This window comes from Panthera onca, chromosome E2, assembly GCF_046562875.1.
Source record: "Panthera onca isolate mPanOnc1 chromosome E2, mPanOnc1 haplotype 2, whole genome shotgun sequence".
Taxonomy (NCBI): Eukaryota; Metazoa; Chordata; class Mammalia; order Carnivora; family Felidae; genus Panthera; species Panthera onca.
This window is the reverse complement of record NC_138353.1, coordinates 4,363,156-4,386,691: the sequence shown is the minus strand read 5'-3', so window position 1 is coordinate 4,386,691 and position 23,536 is coordinate 4,363,156. Positions and strand designations below refer to the sequence as shown.

Here is a 23,536-nt window from a genome sequence, read left to right as displayed (position 1 = left end):
TATAGCAGTCAAACAGCCTGGGCGCCAGGTGGAGGAGAGACATGGGAGAAATCAACAAAACCTGATTAGAACACCAAAAAGAAAAAGCAGCTCAAAAAAGAGTCCTTTGATAGTTGACATAAATCTTCTTCGAATCCAAGAGTTTGACCAATCGTTAAAGGAAAGAGAGGGATCATTTAAAGGGCCAACTTGAGCATTCACATCTGTTCGAAACCCAGAAATATGTTTGTAGTAATCTGGAATGTATGCCCAGCACTGTCTTTGTGATAGCACATGTCCCCGTTTCTGCAGCAGTTAAAACATCTAATGCCATTTTATTTTGTAAAACTGCCTTATGCATTTGTGTCCCTTCAGTATTTAACAGGGAAATGCTACTTTGAGTGTCATTTAAGGCTTTGACCACGTACTTATTTCCACGTACCAAACAACATCCTCCAGTCCCAAAGAGGGATCAAAGATGGTCATACCAATGAAACAGAACATGCCCACTGTTGTTTTACACGTAGAAGGTCGGCTGGGTTGCTAATGGTCCATGCATCCAGGCAACACCCAAAGTACAGGGGCTTATCCAGCCTGGGTGAAGCCATGGCCACAAGTTAGAGCCACACAGACACTGGGTCCCATTCAGGGCTCATCATCTAATTCTGGGCCTCCTTGAACTACAGTTAGGATATCACGGGCCAGGGAGGGTGGGTGATGGGTACTGAGGAGGGCACCTTTTGGGATGAGCACTGGCTGTTGTATGGAAACCAATTTGACAATAAATTTTATATATTGAAAAAAAAAAAAAAGGATATCACGGGCCATTTGGTTTTGGAGAGCCACCTTTCCAGAGCACTGTGGATACAAGGCCAAAAGTAAATAGCAATTAATTTTTTAAGGCCTGAGCTGTTTGCTAAGTTATCTGTACACTAAAAAGGATGGTCTGTTGTCATTTTGTGGAGACCAAAGTCATCCAAATCTAGGGACAATTTCTCCTAGCAAGGTTTTTGTCACCTCGATGGCCTTTCTACTCAAATGAGTAGCCTGGTATAAACCCTGTTTTACCTTCCATTGGCTATTTGGTGGAGGGTGGGGGATAAAGATTTTTCCCTCATTATTAACAAGCCAGTCCTGTGCATTTTTTGAACATACTCGTTCCTGGGCTATGTGAATGTTTCAGTGTTGAATAGACTGGTGTTATGGACTTTATTGGAGTTAGACTCGTTTAAGACTTAGCATTTGTTTATTTGGTGCTGCCCACTTGGCTGCAGGGCCTGCCAAATTGTTTCCCTTAGATCCTAAGGTCATATCTTTTTGCTGTCTTTTGAGGCGAATAACAGTCACCTCCGTCAGCAGATGTACAGCCTCAAGAAGAGTAATCACTTAGGGCCCATATTTGATTGGGGAGTTGTTATGACTTGATTATAATCCCCTTTTCTTCCAAATTGCCCCATGTAAGATTAGGAAGGCACACTTAGCTTCTTTTGAGGTCCTATGCCAATTTTAAAGCACAGACGAGTGCTGTTATTGCTGCTTTTGGGGCAGATCTATTTGCTGGGAGGGCTTTGGCTTCAACAGTTTGAGTCAGACTGACTACAGTCTATCCAGCTTTTCCTATGCCCTTTTCTCCCATGAAACTTCTGCAGGGGCGCCTGGGTGGTTCAGTTGGTTAAGCGTCCAACTTCAGCTCATGTCATGATCTCATGGCTCATGAGTTCGAGTCCCACATCATCAGCACTGAAAGCAGTGAGCCTCCTTCAGATCCTCTGTTCCCCTCTCTCTGCCCCTCCCCCGCTCGCTCTTTCAAAAATAAACATTAAAAAAAATAAAGTTTGACAAGTGTTAGGTATTATTTGAGGTATATCTAAGAGCATAGCCTGGTATTTAGTAAGTCGACCTCCCATCATCCACTGGTGGCCTTTGGTCTCAAAGCACTCTGGCCCTGATGTGGAGTCATTATTGTCAGGGACTGTCCCACTGTTAAGTTTCGAGGCTTCTTCGTACCAGGAGGGCTGTTGAGTGCTTGGATAAAGCCTCTATTTGGAATTGTACATCAACAGAGGTGGTTCCTGGGACAAATAGGACTAAGGAATAAAACCATCAAGAAGCTCTCTTTGAGGTCTAGCCTTACCAGTATCCTAATTATGAGGAATCACTGACAAGTGGGAGAAGACTTGTCTCAGGAGATCAGGGCATCCCCAAGTACACCATCCAGTCCAATCATAAGGAAAGTTTAGTCATCCATTATGCCCACAAGTCCATAGTTAACCCCATGGAGTGGGGTACGCTCTGGCTTTTAAGGAGAAATTTTTCCATTCCAGCCACACAGAACTGATCAAGGTGATAGATGAGTGACATAATTATTGAGGACTCTATCCCATTTTCCAGCTGTTCACATATTCACATATCCACAGGGTCCTGTTATCCCCAGAGAATAATAGGCATGAAGACTGTCTATACATGAGCTATTGTGTCAATTTCTCTGAAGTTCACCTCAAATTGTCCGGCCTGGGCAAACAACAAACAACCAGAACTGAATACCCGTAAAGATCAGTTATTGAAACATAGTTTTTTCTCTCCATAATCACCCTTATTTCCAGAGACAGCCAAATGAGGGCTAATTTGATTGGAAAACAAATCCAATTTTTAACAAACTTGGCCTATTATTTACATAAACTCAGTAAGAACAGTCATTGACCATACAGATCTTTTAAAATCGTTTTACTTAGGAGCGCCTGGGTGGTTCAGTCAGTTAAGGTCCAGCTTCGGCTCAGGTCATGATCTCGCTGTTTGTGAGTTCAAGCCCTGCATCAGGCTCTGTGCTGACAGCTCAGTGCCTGGAGCCTGCTTTGGATTCTGTGTCTCCCCCGCTCTCTGCCCCTTCCCCCACTCGTGCTCTGTTCTCTCTTTCTCTCTCTCTCTCTCTCTCTCAAAAATAAACATTTAAAAAAGTCTTTTTGGGAGGCACGTAGGTAGCTCAGTCGGTTGAGCGTCCAACTTTGGCTCAGGTCATGATCTCACAGTTAACGGGTTCAAGCCCCGCATCGGGCTCTGTGCTGACAGCCCAGGGCCTGGAGCCTGCTGCAGGATTCTGTGTGTGTCTCTCTCTGCCCCTCCCCTGCTCGTGCTCTCTGTCTCAAAAATAAACATTAAAAAAAAAAAATTGTTTTTTTAATTTGCTTTACTTGAACTTCTCATGAGGAATCTAGATTGAACTTTTAGTAGCCTCTCTAGGCCAGAAGCCAAGCCAAGTACTTGCCATCAAACATGCCTACAATATCTATAGATTTGGGTGAATTCCTCTGCTCAAGATCCCCAAGATATCCTCAGATTCCTAGACTCGCCAGGAAGTGACATTCTCTACTCACCTGGTGAGGCTGCTGGCAAGTTTGTAAGAAGGTATCAGGCCAACATCCCCAAGGGGCACCATTGGCTCCGTGTTTCATAAAGTCAACATCAATTCCTTAAAGCCATCTGGTCATATCTGAGTCTATGCATGTCTCTCAAATACGACATTCCAGTCAAAGCTTTGGTAAAATAACCAATGTTTCCAATGGTGTCCTGTTGCAAGGAGAGTAGATTCTTTATGGAACTTTTGCAAATAACTATGACTGCCAAGGAAGAAAGCATACTCACTGAGACTTTTTGAATTTCAGAGGGTTCAGGTAGAGAGAAAAGTTAAATGCTTCAATTTTTTCACAAAGGAATATTTTATCATATTTTTGTCAGTCATAGATACCTTAAGAGAAAGTTTCCTTAATCTGGAAGAGCAAACTTAGAGAACCAGCAATGTTTCAAAGAAGAGTCGTAAAAACTAATCGTTTAGTTCGTTTTGTCCCATGTTACTAATTCTTCAATTTGTTTTTTTTTTTAATTATTTTTTTAACGTTTTTTTATTTATTTTTGAGACAGACAGAGACAGCGCATGAACAGGGGAGGGTCAGAGAGAGAGGGAGACACAGAATCTGAAACAGGCTCCACGCTCCGAGCGGTCAGCACAGGGCCCGACGCGGGGCTCGAACTCACGGACCGCGAGATCATGACCTGAGCCGAAGTCAGACGCTTAACCAACTGAGCCACCCAGGCGCCCCACTAATTCTTCAATTTGAATGCAACCTTTTTAGTTCTGGAAATTCTTACCCATTTGAGTTTTAAGATCTTAAAGATATGTATTTGTCCTAAAAGTCCTTTTTATGAATCCCTTTATATGCTCTGTAAGAGCACTGGAACAATTAAAATGACAAGGACCCAGAAATTGACATTGTTAAAGAACTGAGAGTTCATTATAGTGCAACTGACAGGGAAAATCAGTGATTTCTGTGACACAGAACACAAACACCTCTATAACCTGCACATCTTGATGACCTTAAACTACAACATACCAACGAAACAAGACTAATTAGTCAAAAAGATTCCCTTTAAGATCTAAATCTTGGGGAAGTTTGTTAAAACCTTAGACAGTTTTAAAGCACATGCCTAAATAGGATTAGGATCACCAAAGGCCTGATAAAGTCAAAACACAGAAACTGGTTTTTCTAGGCTGACAAAGAAAAAAGAAAACCATTTTGTTTACATTCTTATCAAGAGAAAACCAACAATCCAGGAAACTTTGTCTTTTAAACAAGAGAGTAAACAGAATGTGCTTATTTTTTTTTTAATTTTTAAAAAAATGTTTATTTTTGAGAGAGGGAGACAGAGCACAAGTAGGGGAGGGGCGAGAGAGGGGGAGACACAGAAGCAGACTCCAGGCTCTGAGCTGTCAGCACAGAGCCCGACGCGGAGCTCGAACCCACAAACTGCAAGATCATGACCTGAGCTGAAGTCGGATGCTCAACCGACTGAGCCACCCAGATGCCCCAGAATGTGGTTTTTAAAAATCTATTCATTTCAACTTTAGTCCATCCTGACCATACATAAAATTCCTTTCCTAAGATTTCTCTTCACAAACCTTCTACAACTTTCCTTTGCATTCAGATTTTGTCCCAAGCCATTGCTCTCCAAACATCCAGGACAAAATTACCTTCAACAAAAATGTATTTTCATTCCTTACATTTTTCTTACACATCTCCTACTTTTCTACATACAGAGTTGCTTCCTTTATTTCCATCAGTCTTAATTACATTTAGCAGAATGTAGCATTCTTAGGAACCTTAGTCTCCAATGCGAACTAAGTAGTAACCAATTGTGAACTGTTATACCAGAATTCTTTACAAGGAAAATTCATGAGTCAATCAAACAGAAAGCATGTTTACCAACAGACCCAAATATCCTTAGTTTCTCAGCAACAGGAAGTCAACAGTAGATACACCTTATGTTTAGTAATCAATGCCTTATCCTATTTGGAAAACACATAGATAGAAATCCAATGAATTCAATCCAAGGAAAGCTTTAAAGTCTCAGGTTACCAAAAACTTTGAAAGCTATCTTAACAATTACCCATGAAATCTTTGAGACAAAGTTAACCATTATTTTTTTAATTTTTTAACGTTTATTATTGAGAGACAGAAAGTGAGCAGGGGAGGAGCAGAGATAGAGGGAGACACGGAATCCAAAGCAGGTTCCAGGCTCCAAGCTGTCAGCACAGAGCCTGACGCAGGGCTCGAACTCACAAACCCCAAGATCATGACCTGAGCTGAAGTCGGACACTTAACTGACTGAGCCACCCAGGCACCGCAACCATTATTTTAAGTCATCTTTTTATTACAAATTGCAACAGAGAACACGAGCTTATTTGACCTTTAGTAAACATTGGTGGAATGAAAGTGTCATATTTAATGATGATAACTCTAAATTTGGACATGTCTATTTTAATTAAACCAACAAACTTAAGTTTGAATACGAAATTATGTTCCACCTGGGTCCACACAAAAATCCATCAATTTAGGGGCACCTGGGTGGCTCAGTCAGTTACGTGTCTGACTTTGGCTCAGGTCATGATCTGGCAGTTTGTGGATTCAAGCCCCACATCGGGCTCTATGCTGACAGCTCAGAGCCTGGGGCCTGCTTCAGATTCTGTGTCTCCCTCCCTCTCTGCCCCTCCCCTGCTCATGATCAGTCTCTCTCTCAAAAATAAACATTTTTTTAAAAAGTCAATTTGTGGGGCGCCTGGGTGGCTCAGTTGGTTGAGCATCTGACTTCAGCTCAGGTCATGATCTCGCAGTTTGTGAGTTCGAGCCCCGCGTCAGGCTCTGTGCTGACAACTCAGAGCCTGGAGCCTGCTTCCGAGTCTGTGTCTCCATCTCTCTCTGCCTCTCCCCTGCTCATTCTCTGCCTCTCTCTCTGTCAAAAATAAATAAACTTTAAAAAATAAAAAATTTTAAAAAAAAATTTAAAAAAAAATAAAATTAAATAAAATTAAATAAATAAATAAAAAGTCAATTTGTTCCCCATTGTCAATTTTTACCTGGGACACTGGTGGGAAAATCTGAAGTGGGTGGCCCAAAGGGGATGCTCTTTGCTCCCTGACAGCAAGGGTAAGAGGAGGAGGCAATGGGTGCCAGAGGCACCCAGGATGGCATAGGAACCACTTACGTGGACTGCACTCCAAGTGGTACAGAAACAGGAGGGAGAGGCAGAAGAGGCGAGGTGCTGCCAGAAGGCAGAGAGAGAGGGCTCCCAGTTCTAAAGCTCAGCTGATTGGACAGATGAGCACATGCCATGTTTTTTTTCTACCAAAATAGAAATATGCCATCCATGTCAGGCTGGAGAAGACAGGGAATTTCCCCAAAACAAAGGGAGTTTTGGGAGCTGTTTGGGAATCTTTCTGAAAGTCCGCATCCAGAGATACTGACTCCAATTATAGCCATTAGCCTGGAAAATGAACGGGAGAGAAGCCTCCACATCTATTAAGAGGAACAGTGAGAGTCAGCGTCCCATTCATTAGGGATGGCCTGTGTTTTGTCCGGCAACCTGGGTTTATTTGGAGGCCTGTTTAGGCAATTATCCTCTGATATGTCAGGAGGGAGTTAACTGGCCTGGTTACTGACCAGACACGTTCTGCCAGAGCCTCTTAGTTCCAGATCCTGACTTACAGCCCTGAAGGCCTGGACCTAGGGTAACTGTCCATCTGCCCTATTTCCTGCACAAGAGATCTAACTGATAAAGCCCACTGAGGCCATGCAGTGTTACAGATCAGTCCTTTCCTAAACTTTGCAATCCAAACTGTTTCCAGTGGGTTAAAACGCATTCCAAGGAAAAGTCCCTAGGAACTGAAGAAGAGAGAAGGTCCATTACCAAAAATCCCACCCAGCTCCTGGTGTCGAAAGCGACTGGAGGCATCCTTCGAACGAAAATCACTGTTGATCACTGCCTGCCATAAAGGGCCTGTAGGAAGGATGCTAGTCTCCCCCCATTCCTCGTTGTACCCTAGGCTACAGATGGGTGGCTGTTGAACGGACTGAAGTACCGTGCCTTATGGTGGGCAAGCCTTCTAGTGACGGCTGCACTACTGCCTTCCTGTGAAGGCTGTGATGTTGTTTTTATTTTTAATCTTTTTATTTTTTTAATTTATTTTTTATTTAAATTTTTTAATTTATTTTTTTTTTAAATTTTTTTTTTTTTCAACGTTTTTTTATTTATTTTTGGGACAGAGAGAGACAGAGCATGAACGGGGGAGGGGCAGAGAGAGAGGGAGACACAGAATCGGAAACAGGCTCCAGGCTCCGAGCCATCAGCCCAGAGCCTGACGCGGGGCTCGAACTCACAGACCGCGAGATCGTGACCTGGCTGAAGTCGGACGCTTAACCGACTGCGCCACCCAGGCGCCCCTTAATTTATTTTTTTAACTTACATCCAAGTTAGTTAGTATATAGTGCAACGAAGATTTCAGAAGTAGATTCCTTAATGCCCTTTATCTGTTTAGCCCACCCCCCTCCCACAACCCCTCCAGCAACCCTCCGTTTGTTCTCTATATTTAAGTCTCTTATGTTTTATCCCCCTTCCTTGTTTTTATATTATTTTTGCTTCCCTTCCCTTATGTTCATCTGTTTTGTATCTTAAAGTCCTCACGAGTGAAGTCATATGATATGTCTTTCTCTGACCAATTTTGCTTGGCATAATACCTTCTAGTTCCATCCACGTTTTGCAAATGGCAAGATTTCATTCTTTTTGACTGCCGAGTAATACTCCATTGTATACATATACCAAATCTTCTTTATCCATTCATCTATCAATGGATATTTGGACTCTTTCCATACTTCGGCTATTGTCGATAGTGCTGCTATAAATATTGGGGCACATGTCCCCGTTCAAAACAGCATACCTGTATCCCTTGGATAAATACTTAGTACTGCAATTGCTGGGTCGTAGGGTAGTTGTATTTTTAATTTCTTGAGGAACCTCCATACTGTTTTCCAGAGTGGCTGCGCCAGTTTGCATCCCCATGTGCTGTTTTCTAACCCATAGAAAACGCTAAAACAGTTTTACAAGAGAAAATCACCCAATTCGGTAGTCTAAGTAGTTAGTAGAGGACAGTGATGGAAAATGGTAAAGATAGAAATCCATCATGGTCTAAGCAACATTCCATCACAAGTAGTCTTTACAAGCAACCTCTCTAGGAAATGGCCCCCACTTGGGATTTAACTCAATGGGGTCCTGGTTTTGGCCGGCTCCCAGGGCAGGTCCTGCAGCCAGAAGTAGCTAGACCAGGGATGTGGAGGGGATCACATTAGACCCATGAGGACTCAAATAGGAGTCTTAAGACTGGCAGCAAGGCTAGTCACAAGTGGCTGTCCCGTGCCCAAGACAGACAACTTTGTATAAGGAAAGGAATACAAAAGAGGGCATCAAGTTTCTGAGCCTTATTACCATCGCGGCCAGGGTACTAACTTCCAGCCAAAAGGCAGGCTTTCTCCTCCATAGGGTAGCCACGGGCTAGATAGAGGATTGCAGCCTGAGCAATCCACAGGGAAGTGTTCCAATAGACCATACTCCTCGAAAGGCCCCTGAAATGAAAGTAAAGGAAGAGAAAATAATACTCCTCAGGTTTGCACCAAGGCTCAGAGTCCAAATGAGAAGGCTCAACCCCACGTTAGGACACCAAATGATGTGGTTTGAAGTGTTGGGGTCCAGAGCCAATGGCCAAAAAAGAATTCTTGAGATGTCTTCAGTGCAAAAAGGTGATTTTATTAAAGCATGGGACAGGACCCATGGGCAGAAAGAGCTGCACTGGGGTTGTGACAGATGACTGATTATGTATATTCAGATTGGGGGGAGGTTAGGGATGGCATAAGTCTCTACGGAATTTTGGAAGCAAGGTTTCCAGGACATTGAGGGGGTTAGCTTTTGTGTAAGAAAAGGTCATTTACCACTGTTTAGTAAAAAATCAGTCATGAGACCCTTCAGATGTATATCAGAGGCCATATGCTTGGAGGATGATTGCCAGCATATATCTTGTAAGGTTAGAGACAAAGGAAGTTTCCAAAGGAATTTTTCTATGTTAAAGTAGACTTAACAGGATCCTGGGGGGTCAGGATAATGTTAAGCTAAGACTTCCCTTTTGCCCTTAGCAAAGTGTCAACATCCAGGCAGCTGAGCTCCCAGAGGAAGGTCACTCTGCCTGTTTCAATGGGCCGTAAGCAGTAAAGAAATTTAATTTTTCAGTTGATTTGGTTTCCCACATCACTCACTGAAGTTCTAATTTTACTACACAGGTAAAATTCTTCATGATGATTCGTTCTCTGACGCTCAATGAGCAATGACGAATGGTTCAAGATCATCCCACATTTATGATGTTTATAGGTTTCTTTTTTTTTTTTTTTAAGTTTATTTATTTTTGAAAGTGCGAGCAAGTAGAGAAGGGTACAGAGAGAGAGAGAGGGAGACAGAGAATCTGAAGTGGGCTCCACACCGATAGCAGAGAGCCCAACAACAGGCCTGAATTCACAAACCACGAGATCATGACCCGAGCTGCGTTAGACACTTAACTGACTGAGCCACCCAGGCGCCCCTAAAGTTTATAGATTTCTGAACTAGGAGGGATTATTTGTTGGTAAAAGACTAAAGAACCCTCACTAAAGGGTCTCTCAAATTGATTCCACTTAGCATTTTTAAATTACTGATGTTCAGAAATATTTGACTAGATAAGTGAACCCAACCCTATTTTCAAAATGGTTCAAAGAATTATTTTCAGCATGCACTGGGTACTTTTCCACATTTTCCAACTTTTCTTTCCATGAACTTGAACGTTTAGATATTTGGTCTGAGTCTTCTCGTGCAGTAACACACTGTTTTGGAAAAGTAGCCAACTTACAAAGGGAATTTTTCCAAAATGTTTTATATCCTTCATCATTTTTGGCAAGAAGATTCTTATTGTGGCCACTTGTCTCAGTTTGGATATATCCTTCACAAAATCCCTGCTGTCCTTCACTGTCTTCATCATCGTCCTAGTCTATCAAGTGAAAAATCTCAAGGCCACTGCTACATGAATGTCTCCCCACTGAGACTCTGCAATGAAGTTTCTATGTGTGGTTTTGGCCAGAAGGCCTGCATGTCATGAGAAGATATACTTAAAAGACATCAAAAAACACAAAAGAAAACTCATTGCCCTTACTACTCACAGATGAGTATACTTAAAAACTCTAATATGCAGGGGCACCTGGGTAGCTCAGTCCATTAAGCGTCTGACTTTGGCTCAGGTCATGATCTCATGCTCATGAGCCCATGTTGGGCTCTGTGCTGACAGCTCAGAGTCTGGAGTCTGCTTTGGATTCTGTGTCTCCCTCTCTCTCTGCCTTCCCCCCCACTCGCTCTCTCTCTCTCTCTCAAAAATAAACATTAAAAAAAATTTTAACAAATAAATAAACTCTAATATGCAAAGATAAAATCAATCCGAGAATGTCAGCAAGATAATGGAGTAGGAACCATGAGGACTTCATTCCTCATTGGAGACATGAATATATACACAATATATAACCAAAGAGCACTTTTGGGACTCCATAAGCCAATCCAGAGGTCACAAAAAGCCATCAAAGGCTTTTTGAAATCAAGAACAATCACATTGAAAAGGGAAGGAAAGTTTGTCACATGTGCCCATTAGGGTTGTCTTCCTTCTCTAGCACACCATGTGATGACTGTGAGAAAACTTTCAATCCCTCCTTTTTGCCTTGGAGACAAAGAGAATATTGGACGATGTGTCCCAATCTGTGACTTTTCGTGCAAGTGCATCAACTTACTTCGTTTTGCATGGCACAGAGTACAAGACAGAATGGCAGATAGCATGAATGCACCATTGGTTGTCATGAGTCAAAAAGGCGAATACTGTGTTAGCACCAGAGAAACTGTAGTCCTGAAGATGGACATCAGGGAGAGCGAGATATCATGCGTGCTTAAGAGAGAGAAGTTTTTGGTTACTGGAAAGTTACACGTACAACGACCAAACGGGTGTGAGCAGATACAATTATTCTAGTCCAGCTGGCTGTTACTGGTGTTCTCCTGAAAACAACCACGTCCATAAAGACTAGAAGACATAGCTCGTTTAAATTCCCAAATCTCAACAAGAGATCAAAAACCATACAAAGAGACAGAAAAACATGGCACAGTCAAAAAACCAAGATACAGGGGTGCCTGGGTGGCTCAGTCGGTTAAGTGTCCGACTTCGGCTCAGGTCATGATCTCGCGTTCCGTGAGTTCGAGCCCCGCGTCGGGCGCTGTGCTGACAGCTCAGAGCCTGGAGCCAGTTTCAGATTCTGTGTCTCCCTCTCTCTGTCCCTCCCCTGTTCATGCTCTGTCTCTCTCTGTCTCAAAAATAAATAAAGGTTGGGGCGCCTGGGTGGCGCAGTCGGTTAAGCGTCCGACTTCAGCCAGGTCACGATCTCACGGTCCATGAGTTCGAGCCCCGCGTCGGGCTCTGGGCTGATGGCTCGGAGCCTGGAGCCTGTTTCCGATTCTGTGTCTCCCTCTCTCTCTGCCCCTCCCCCGTTCATGCTATGTCTCTCTCTGTCCCAAAAATAAATAAAAAACGTTGAAAAAAAAATTTAAAAAATAAATAAATAAATAAATAAATAAATAAATAAATAAAGGTTAAAAAAAAGAAAATTTAAAAAAAAAAAAAACCAAGATACATCTGCAGAAAGTGGCTGTAGGCAATGGGCATCTATATTACTTGGTATACAATTCAAAATAACCATCTAAGTGATGATTAAATAGCTAAGAGTAAATAAATCAATTAAATAAAATATGGAAACTACTCTGGAAGACTATGAAAATGTCAGTGAAACAGAAGTATAATCAAGGAATGAACAAAAAATGAGAGCTAAGTACAATAACTGAATTTGAAAATTCACTAGAGGCATTAATTATGACTTGATCAAGCAGAATAAAGAACTAAAAAACTTGAAGACAAGTTATTAAAATAATCATGTTAGATAAAAAAATAATAAAATGTGGGCATGGGACGAATGCCTGAGGGACCCGTTGAACACCATCAAGTCAACCAATATATTCATCAAGGGGACCCAATACGGTACTGAGAAAGAAAAGGGGGCAGAGAGCTTGTATGAGCAATTAATGACTTAAATGTCTCTCCTCCGCGGAAAGAAACAGACCTACAAAATCAAGAAGCACAATGAATTCCAAATAAAATAAACTAAAAGGCGTCCACACAGATACACAATACGATCACACTGCCAAGTATCAAAAACAAAAAGAAGATTTTAAAGGAACAAGAGAGAGCAACTCAGAGGATACAGGAGAGTTTTTACAGAATGATCGGTGGATTTCTGAGCAACAACCTTGTATAAAGAAAACCATCTATACTCTATTAATAGTCATGAAGGAAGGAGCAACTGGGTAGCTCAGTCAGTTAAGTGTCTCTTTTTTTTTTTTTTTTTGCACAAAATTAATGTTTGTGTCATATTCCTGGATCCTTCACCAATGTTACATGAGGAAAAAAACAAAAGCAAAACAAATGAAAAACTGAAATCAGAATCACTAACGTTATCAAGTAGGGAAGCAAATAAATTAAAATCTAGCAGCCATCAGCAAGAGTACAGCAAAGACAATGCTGTGAAAAGAAACAAAGAAAATTGCTAGAAAACTGTATGCATCATACTCTTCCAAACCAGCAAAATATGCTCCTGAATACAATGGAACATAAACAGAATTTTTTTTCCTTTAAGCTACAGAAATGCAAGTTCCTTTTTAAATATTGTGGATGCGTAAAATGTGTTTATAATGGTAATTCTACTAAGCTATTACAGAGTGGGCCAGGAACACATTCATGGGTTCTGGGGATGATGTGTACCGTAATTCTTTGATTGGGATAGTGGACACTCTAGCCAAACAAACAAAAAAAAAAAAAAGCGAACACAGAAGTACAAGACAAAGGCGAGTGAGACTTCTCTTATATCTTAGCAACATTTAGATGGAAATCAAATTTAAATGCAGTCCACTCTGCTTTGGAAGAGGCTTTGGTTCAGCTCCCAAATCTCGACTGCTTGACGCAGTCTCCTATGAGAATACTCAGAAGGTGTCTTCTCAAACAACAAACCTGTTTTTAGCGGTGGAGCCAGGCTCTTAGTAGCTGTGTCTGCATGGGACTGATAACCGATCACTATCTTTGGAGGAAGTCCTCACCTTTCCTTGTATGCCCTCCCTATATGTGTAACAGCCTCTCTGTTTTCACCTTCCGTAGTCCATATTGCTCCCTTGTCACCTTTAGCTCTAACGTTAACAACAGCTCCACATACATCATCGCTAGAGTCATCAAAAGATTCCCCAATAAGGCACGGCAGTGTCTCTAGCCAAAGGCCATCCAGATCACTTCGTCTCTGCTGTTCGATGTAATTAACCATCGTCCTCCTCGTTTCTTTTTCTCATCTTCCCACACAGGCTCAATACCATCCTTAAAAAGTGAGTAGTCACAGCCAGGCATTAAATTACTAGACAACTGGATGTGGTTGTACAGAGCCCGAAAGTCTTCAACGGTATCAAACTTAGAGATCAGCTGAAGGTTTGCTTGACAAGTTTTGCTTTTATCATTTTTATTTTTTTTTTTATTTTTTTTTAACGTTTATTTATTTTTGAGACAGAGAGAGACAGAGCATGAACGGGGGAGGGGCAGAGAGAGAGGGAGACACAGAATCAGAAGCAGGCTCCAGGCTCTGAGCTGTCAGCACAGAGCCCGACGTGGGGCTCGAACTCACAGACGGTGAGATCGTGACCTGAGCTGAAGTCGGACGCTTAACCGACTGAGCCACCCAGACGCCCCTCTTTTATCATTTTTAAAAAACCAGAGTGCCCATCTGTTCTGTAAAGGAAGTTTAATACAGTGTTCTGGCTTAGCAACCGGATTAGATTCTGTTTTCTCTTCTTCTGAAGGGGGGTGGGGATTAGGAGTAGGGGTGGTTTCCGGTTCCACAGTTGCCATCTTGTCTGATCTGACACAAGTCACATCAAGTGTCTGACTCGTAATTTCGACTCAGGTCATGATCTCAGGTTCGGAGTTCAAGCCCCACATCGGGCTCTGCACGGACAATGTGGAGCCTGCTTGGGATTCTCTCTCTGCCCCTCGCCCTCTCACTCTGTCTCTCTCAAAAGAAATAAATAACATTTTTTAAAAATAGCGGAGGAGCGGGACCCCTGGGTGGCTCAGTCGGTTCAGCTTCCGACTTCAGCTCAGGTCATGGTCTCAGGGTTCGTGAGTTCAAGCCCTACATCGGGGTCTGTGCTGACCGCTCAGAGCCTGGAGCATGCTTCAGATTCAATGTCTCCCTCTCTCTGCCCCTCCCTGCTCATGTTCCATCTCTCTCTCTCTCTCTCTCTCTCTCTCTCTCAAAAATAAATAAACAGGGGCACCTGGGTGGCTCAGTCAGTTAAGCGGCCAACTTCGGCTCAGGTCATGATCTCACGGTCAGTGAGTTAAAGCCCCGCGTCGGGCTCTGTGCTGACAGCTCGGAGCCTGGAGCCTGTTTCAGATTCTGTGTCTCCCTCTCGCTGACCCTCCCCTGTTCATGCTCTGTCTCTCCCTGTCTCAAAAATAAATAAAACGTTAAAAAAAAAAAAAAAATTTTTTTAAATAAATAAACATTAAAAATTTTTAAAAATAAAAAAAAAAATAAATGGTGGAGGAGGCCTGAGTGGCTCAGTCAGTTAAACGTCTGACTTTGGCTCAGGTCATGATCTCATGGCTTGTGAGTTCAAACCCCCCAGCAGCTCTCTGCTGACGGTGCAGAGCCTGCTTCAGACCCTCTCCTCTCTCTGCCCCTCTCTCTCCCTTCTCAAAGATAAATATTTGTTTAATGTAGCATATGCATACCATGAATACTTTTCACCTTTGGAAAAGAAATAGATTTTGTCACATGATACAACTTAGATAAACCTTGAAAACATTATTTTAAGTGCAATAAATGACTCACAAAAAGTCAGATACTGTAGGATTCCACTGAGGGGAGACAGATGGTCATGGTGGTTGCTCAGAATAAAAGCTGAGTACTTATTGAAACACTGGAGAGACTACAGCTGCAGACAAACACCAGGGACAGTAATGTATCATGGGCTCTAAACAAGAAACAACAAAGCCTTTTTTAACTGGGATATTACAAAAACACAGACATTACACATCCCCAGATTAGGTCTGACAGGCCCCAGGATTATTAGCGTAGTTGACTGTTATTTTTGTTCTGCGGTACAAAGCAAGTACATGAAGCCTGGGACTGGAGGTTTTTTTGAATTCCCAAATCTCAGCGAAAGATCACAAGGTATACAAAGAAAGAGAAAATGTGTTCCAACCAAAAGACCAAAAATAGGGGCGCCTGGGTGACTCAGTCGGTTGAGTGTCCAACTTCATCTCAGGCCATGATCTCACAGTTCGTGAGTTCAAGCCCCGTGTTGGGCTCTGTGTTGACAGCTTGGAAGCCTGGAGACTGCTTCGGATTCTGTGTCTCCCTCCCTCTCCTCTGTCTGTCTCTTTCTCTCTGCCCCCGCCCTGCTCATGCTCATGCTCTCTCCTCAAAAATAAATAAACATTAAAAAAATAAAAATATGCTACAGGTTCACAAGCAATATTCACCAAGGAAAAGAAAGAATCAGACACCTTAAAGGCCCCTTGTTTTAAATTCTCCATTGACGGAAGAAAATATGGAAAAGGACAGAGCCTAAGGGACTTGTGGGACACTAAGATAGGGAGCAATTTATATATTAAGGGGTTCTCCACGAAAAGAGAGAAATGGAGAAGAAAACTTACATGAAGAGTTAATGCCTTCCACTTCCCACATTTATGGGAAGAAAGACAAATTCAAGTAACTCAGCAAATTCAAAGTAGGATAAATGTCAAGACAGGAACACAGTGGCACATCATAATTAATTAACCTATCAAAAAACACAGGTGAATAGAGAATTTTTAAACAGCATGACAAATGTAATTCATCATGTACGAGAGAGCTCCTATCAGATCATTAGCAGGGCTCTCAGAAGACCTAATAGGAAGAGGTGCGTGGGATAATATATTCAAGTGCAGAAAGATAAAAAATGTCAACCAAGAATGCCCTACCTGGCAAAATTGTTGTTCTACTATGGAGAAAAGAAGGCTTTCTCGGGTACAAACCCTGGAAGTTGACCACTAGATCTGCCCTACAAGAAATGTTAAAGAGAGTTCTTCCACTTGAAGTAAAAGGATTCTAAACACTACAACCACATGGAAATACGGAGTTCTCCGGTAAATGTAAATATTGCCACAAATACACAAACCTGAATACTGTAATGAGGTAGCACTAATCAATGTTATTTCTGCTACTAAAATTGTTCTCGGGGCGCCTGGGTGGCTCAGTCGGTTGAGCGTCCGACTTCAGCTCAGGTCACGATCTCGCGGTCCGTGAGTTCGAGCCCCGCATCAGGCTCTGGGCTGATGGCTCAGAGCCTGGAGCCTGCTTCCGATTCTGTGTCTCCCTCTCTCTCTGCCCCTCCCCCGTTCGTGCTCTGTCTCTCTCTGTCTCAAAAATAAATAAACATTAAAAAAAATAAAATAAATAAATAAAATTGTTCTCAACCAAAGCATAAAAATCATAAATCTAGGTTACAGAGTATACAACATAAAAGGTAGAATGTGGGATGTTGCTGACATACAGTATGTGCAGGGGTGGTCCTAAGTAGGAGATTTTGAAGGCAATTGACAATATCAATTTTAAATGGTTTGTGACGCTCTTGGGGCACCTGGGCCCCAACCAACTGAGCCAAGTTGGTTAAGCGTCAGACTCTTGATTTTGGCTCAGGTCATGATCTCACAGTTCAGGAGTTTGAGCCCCACGTTGGGCTCTGCTTGGGATTCTCTCTCTCCGTTTCTCTCTCTGCCCCTCCCCTGCTTGGGCTTATGCTGTCTCTCAAAATAAATAAATACACTTTAAAAAAAGAAGAAGAAGAAGTTTAAGAAACTCCTGAATAACCAGTGGGTCAAAAAAAAAAATCAAAAAGACAATCAGAAAATATCTGGAGACAAATGAAATAAAACATAATACACTAAAATGTACAGAATTCAGAAAAAGTCTAAGGACATAATCTATGGAACAAAAAGATGACCTGTGCAATGGAAGGAAATTTTTCAAAGAATCTAGCGGATAAGGCGTTAACTTGCAGAATGTAGACAGAAGGCTTGCAACATGAAAAATACGGTATAATTAAAACACGGACAATGGATTCAGTACACATAAACCAAGATCACAAATAGACAAGCATTTGAAAGACACTCTAAATCACTAAGTATTAGAGAAACACAAATCAAACCACAGTAAAAACCACTTCACGCTTATTAAGATGCCACCATCAAACAACAAAATCAACAAATGTTGGCTGGGACAAGAACCAGAACCATTCTACACTGCTGGAAGAGCTACAAACGGTGCAACCACTATGGAAAACAAACAACATCAACACAGAACACAGCCACCCCACTTCTAAAGATACAAGAAGAAATCAAAGGATCTATAGGTATCTCCAAAACCGAGTTTATTACAGCACTATTCACAAAAGCCAAGTAACAGGGGAAGCAAGAGAAATGTCTTTGTATGGCTAAATAAAGGGAATGTAGCATATATGTGAACTGGAATATGATTCAGCCTTGACAAAGAATAAGATGTTATCACAGCACACAACATAGGTAAAACCTGAGGGCATTATGTTAATTAAAATAAGTTGAGGGGCACCTGCGTGGGTCGGTCGGTTGGACGTCCGACTTCGGCTCAGGTCATGATCTCACAGTCCATGAGTTCGAGCCCCACGTCGGGCTCTGTGCTGACAGCTCGGAGCCTGGAGCCTGTTTCGGATTCTGTGTCTCCCTCTCTCTGACCCTCCCCCGTTCATGCTCTGTCTCTCTCTGTCTCAAAAATAAATAAACGTTAAAAAAAAATTTTCTTTTTAATAAAATAAGTTGATTAAAAAAAACTCTCAGATATTACAGGATTCCATTTACAAGAGTAATCTAATGTAGTCAACCTCTACATTGGGGGGGGGGGGGGCTGTGGGGGGAAAAAACAGTGACAGCCAGGGGCTCAGGCAGAGGGATGTGGAGAAGCGGCTGTTTAACATAGGTACTGAGTTTGGGGGTTGAAAATGAAGTCATTCCAGAAATCAGTTTTACAACAATGTGAATACACTTGACTCTACTGTTAAAAACGGTTAACGTGGTGGGGCACCTGAGGGGCTCAGTCGGTTGAGCGTCAGACTCTTGTTTTCGCTCAGGTCATGATATCATGGTTTGTGAGTTTGAGCCCTGTGTACACAGGGGCCGACAGCACAGAGCCTGCTTTGGATTCTTTTTCTTTCTCTCTGCCACGCGCACACACACTCTTTTTCTCTCAAAAATAAACAAACTTAAAAAAAATAAAAACAAAAATAAAAAAAATTTTCTTAATGCTTAACATGGCAGATTTTATGCTCTCTGTCTAGGACCACAATTAAGGATAAAATGTAATACCTAAACTTGATACAGAGATATAATATTTTCTAAAATAACCCTCAACTCATAAAAGTGTTTCTTTCACAAAGAGAATATAATTCATCAAAAAAGAGATGATGAAATTCATCCTATGATTAGAATAACTCATCTAGCCATGATAAAACATAGACTGACCACTAACCAAGAAAACAGACAAGAGGAGTCACAAAGTATCGTGGGTAATTATGCAAATACATAACATAATTTTATTGGCAAAGGAAATATGGCTGATTCATAGTTGAGTTAAACCCTACAATATCTTAAAATGTAATGAGTTGAAATTGTCCTCCAAAACATAACATATAGGTAAAAAGCAAAACGCAACTAAATAATATTGTGGAAAGTACTATGAAAAAGGAAGCACATTATTATGGAACTGGATAACCAGAATAACAGAAAATTTAACCCAAGAAGTTACACATAAAAAGGGATGTTTTATTAAAAAAGATCTTTCTTGGGGCGCCTGGGTGGCGCAGTCGGTTAAGCGTCCGACTTCAGCCAGGTCACGATCTCGCGGTCCGTGAGTTCGAGCCCCGCGTCAGGCTCTGGGCTGATGGCTCGGAGCCTGGAGCCTGTTTCCGATTCTGTGTCTCCCTTTCTCTCTGCCCCTCCCCCGTTCATGCTCTGTCTCTCTCTGTCCCAAAAATAAATAAAAAACGTTGAAAAAAAAAATTTAAAAAAAAAAAAAAAAAAAAAAAAGATCTTTCTTGGGGCGCCTGGGTGGCTCAGTCGGTTAAGCGGCGGACTTCGGCTCAGGTCATGATCTCACAGTCCGTGAGTTCGAGCCCTGTGTCGGGCTCTGTGCTGACAGCTCAGAGCCTGGAGCCTGTTTCGGATTCTGTGTCTCCCTCTCTCTGACCCTCCCCTATTCATGCTCTGTCTCTCCCTGTCTCAAAAATAAATAAAACATTAAAAAAAATAGTAATAAAAAAAAAAAGATCTTTCTACAGGACTATAATTTTACACTGTGACTGTGCACCCATGAAAACCAACTATCTTGAACCACTAGCATGTATAACACGGCTGTAATAGTGTGAACAAAATTAATTAAATCAATCATAAAATGCTCTCATGGAACATGTTATGAATAAGCACTTAAAAGATACCAGAGAAACGTATTATGTTATTTTTTACATAATTTTTTAAGTTCATTTATTTATTGTGAGAGAGAGACAGAGAGAGCAAGCAGGGGAGGGGCAGAGAGACAGAGAGAGGGACGAGAGAATCCCAACCAGGCTCTACACTGTCAGCATTGAGCCCGATGCGGGACTCAAACTCGCGAACTGTGAGATCGTGACCTGAGCCAAAATCAAGATTTGGATGCTTAACCGACTGAGCCACCCAGGCATGCTGAGACTCTATTTTAATAAGCAGACCAAAACACACCCAGGATCTACTTCTTGGGGTTTTGTTTTTTGTTTTTCATTCTTTTCTTTCCTGAACAAAATGATGAGATGGATGTAATTCACTCCATTTAATCAATACAAATAGAAGATGTACAAACTAGAATTTAAAACAACTTATAAGGATACTAGCTGGAGATACTGAAGAATCTCTTTCTACAGAGATAAAAGAACTAAAATCTAGTCAGGCTGAAATAAAGACGCTATAACCAATATGCAAACCCAAATGAAGGCCATAAAAACGAGGATGGATGAGGCAGAGAAGCAGAAGATAAAATTATGGAAAATAACAAAGCAGGAAAGAAGAGGGAAAGAAAGGTCATGGATTACAAAGATAGCTTTAGGGAATTTAGCAACTTGTTAAAATGTAATAACATTTGGGGCGCCTGGGTGACTCCATAGGTTAAGATCCAACTCTTAATTTCAGCTCAGGTCATGATCTCACAGTTCGTGAGTTCAAGCCCCTCATTAGGCTCTGTGCTGACAGCACAGAGACTGCTTGAGATTCTGTCTCCCTTGCTCTGCCCCTCCCCCAATCATGCTCTCCGTCTCTCAAAAATTAATAAACGTTAAAAAAAAAAAAAAAAAAAAAAGAATGTCGCATCCTGACAGGTGCAGGAACCTCAGGATACTTGGGAGACATCAAGAAAAGAGGAATTCACCTAAATCACAGATATTGCAAGCAAATGTAATGGCAAATATTTGGCCTGTCTTCTGGTCTCGAGATACTATGAAATTTCAGTCTGAAATTTCTTATAGAAAGTTTCAGCAAGGGCACTTGGCTGGCTCAGTTGGTGGAGCATGACTCTTGATCTCAGGGTTGTAAATTCAAGCCCCACAGTGGGTGTAGAGATTACTTAAAAATAAAATCTTGGGGGGGAGGGGGGGAAGTTCCAGCAAAGCAGACATAAAACAAAACAAAACAAACAACAAAAAACAAAACTATATATGGCCAAGCACTATTCTTTCTGTGTTATGTAAATTATGCCAAATTTGTTAAACTTGGAATTCTTTAATAAATGCATTATTAGTCTGCATTTGAAGATCTTTGATGGAAATGAGGGTGATTTTGGAGAAAAAAATTGTTTTAGTAACACATATTTGGGGGTGTCAGATTCTAGCTCTGATTAACTGTCTCTTAATGTTTTTGTTTGGCTATAAATTGGGCTGGATCCTGAATTCTACTTGCTTCCTCAAAAAATCTGGCTATGACTGTCCAAAGTAAGGTTTCTAATTTTCTCTCATTCTCTTGGCTTGCAATCACTGAGAACTAAAATTGCCCTTTTTCCTGAAGCCCTGCAAACTGAAGCTAGACAGCTGAGGTAGACCTCAGGGAAATTCCCACAACAGCCCGGGTTCACACAATCTTCTTGCCTACTGCTGTGTGGGCCACTCAGAAGAACCACCAGAGACATGTGAAGAACAAGCCAGAAACATCGATCAGATTCCCATTGTCCGCTCCTACCCCACTGGAGGATGCTTCAGGCCCGACATGTAGAAATCCTCACTGACAGCACTCAGGACTCAGACACTGGGTTTATAATTTGCTCCAAGCATTGGGGCACCTGGGTGGCTCAGTTGGTTAAGCATCTGACTTCAGCTCAGGTCATGATCTTGCAGTCCATGAGTTCGAGCCCCGCGTTGGGCTCTGTGCAGACAGCTCAGAGCCTAGAGCCTATTTCAGATTCTGTGTCTCCCTCTCTCTCTGCCCCTCCCCTGCTCATGCTGTCTCTCTCTCTGTCTCAGAGATAAACGTTAAAAAAAAAATTTAAAAAAAAGAATAATAATAATAATTTGCTCCAAGCATTAAGCTGTGTTTTTCTTTGGTTCCCATAGAAATGCCTCTTAATAAGTTATTACCTGGTTGCTTGCACAATATAGGCTTAACTTTAAGAGTCTGTTGCAGGACCACCCCCTGAAGTGAGACAACTGTTCAAATGAACTAACCTATTCTGAAGATGAAGACTGGTTCATGAGGTATGAAGTAAACTTCTACCTAAGGTCCAGAGCCGAGCTTAAACTCCAGCTAGAAGGAAACCATGTTGATCTCTGATGTTTTTCTAAAGGAAAATTGTGTTAAAAGGGGAGACTGTGCAGTTGCCACTAACTCCCTCCCAACCTATAATGCATGTTCCACTAAAAGACAAGTTCTAGGTTTTATAGACCGGTACTATTCATGACAGTCCTACACCAAAATCCATCCACGTGTCCATTTAGAGTAAAATGATGCAGGGCGCCTGGGTGGTTCAGTCAGTTAAGCATCTGACTTCAGCTCAGGTCATGATCTCACTGTTCGTGAGTTTGAGCCCCGCGTCGGGCTCTGTGCTGACAGCTCAAAGCCTAGAGCCTGCTTCAGATTCTGTGTCTCCCCTCTCTCTGCCTCTCACTCACTTCCTGTCTCTCAAAAATAAACAAACATCAAAAAAATTTTTTTAATTAAAAAAAGAGTAAAATGATGCAATTAATTGTTTGATATTCACACAATGGAATTGGACCCATTCATTCTAATGAATGATACACAATAACGTACAGGACAGATAAATTCACAAACAACATATGGAAAGAAAAAAAACAAACAGAAAAGAGTGCCTGTTGCCTGATTACATTTATATAAAGTACAAAAATGAGGACAGCAATCTACCACCTTACATGTAAAAAGAGAGCCTAGCTTTGGGGGAAATTATACTGAGGAGCTAAAGAAAAATTTTACAGGACAAACAATATTCTCTTTCTTGATCTCAGTGGTTTTTAGAGATTTACTCAGGTTGCAAAATTCCATTGAGCTGTTTACCTACGATTTGCATTTTATTCTTTTTAAAAAATATACTCATTCCAGGGGCATCTGAGTGGTTCAGTCAGTTAAGCATCTGACTTCGGCTCAGGTCATGATCTCACAGATCATGAGTTCAAGCCCCGCGTTGAGCTCTGTGCTTACAGCTCAGAGCCGGAGCCTGCTTTGGATTCTGTGTCTCCCTCTCTCTCTGCTCCTCCCCTGCTCTCTCTCTCTCTCTCTCTCTCTCAAAAACTAAATAAAAACATTAAAAAAAAAACTATACCGCCTATATCCTAACCATCACAATGTCCCAGTACTTACAAAAAGGAAGAAAAGGTACAATACTAAACTTGGGGAAAATAATCTCAAGTAATTTGAGGTTTAAGGCCCTTGGGAAAAGGGATTACTGGTGATGCCACCCCACTGCATTAACAAGTACAGGTGACCCTTGAACCA

At 41.7% G+C, this 23,536-nt stretch overlaps 1 protein-coding gene and 1 pseudogene across 1 annotated transcript in view; both read right to left on the bottom strand.

The window, feature by feature from the left end:
* LOC132691086 (uncharacterized) overlaps positions 1-23,536 on the bottom strand; it is a 78,099-nt gene that overhangs the window by 39,508 nt on the left and 15,055 nt on the right. The gene's annotated exons all lie outside the window — the stretch shown is intronic.
* Positions 13,311-14,835, bottom strand: LOC132691239 (eukaryotic translation initiation factor 4E-like; annotated as a pseudogene).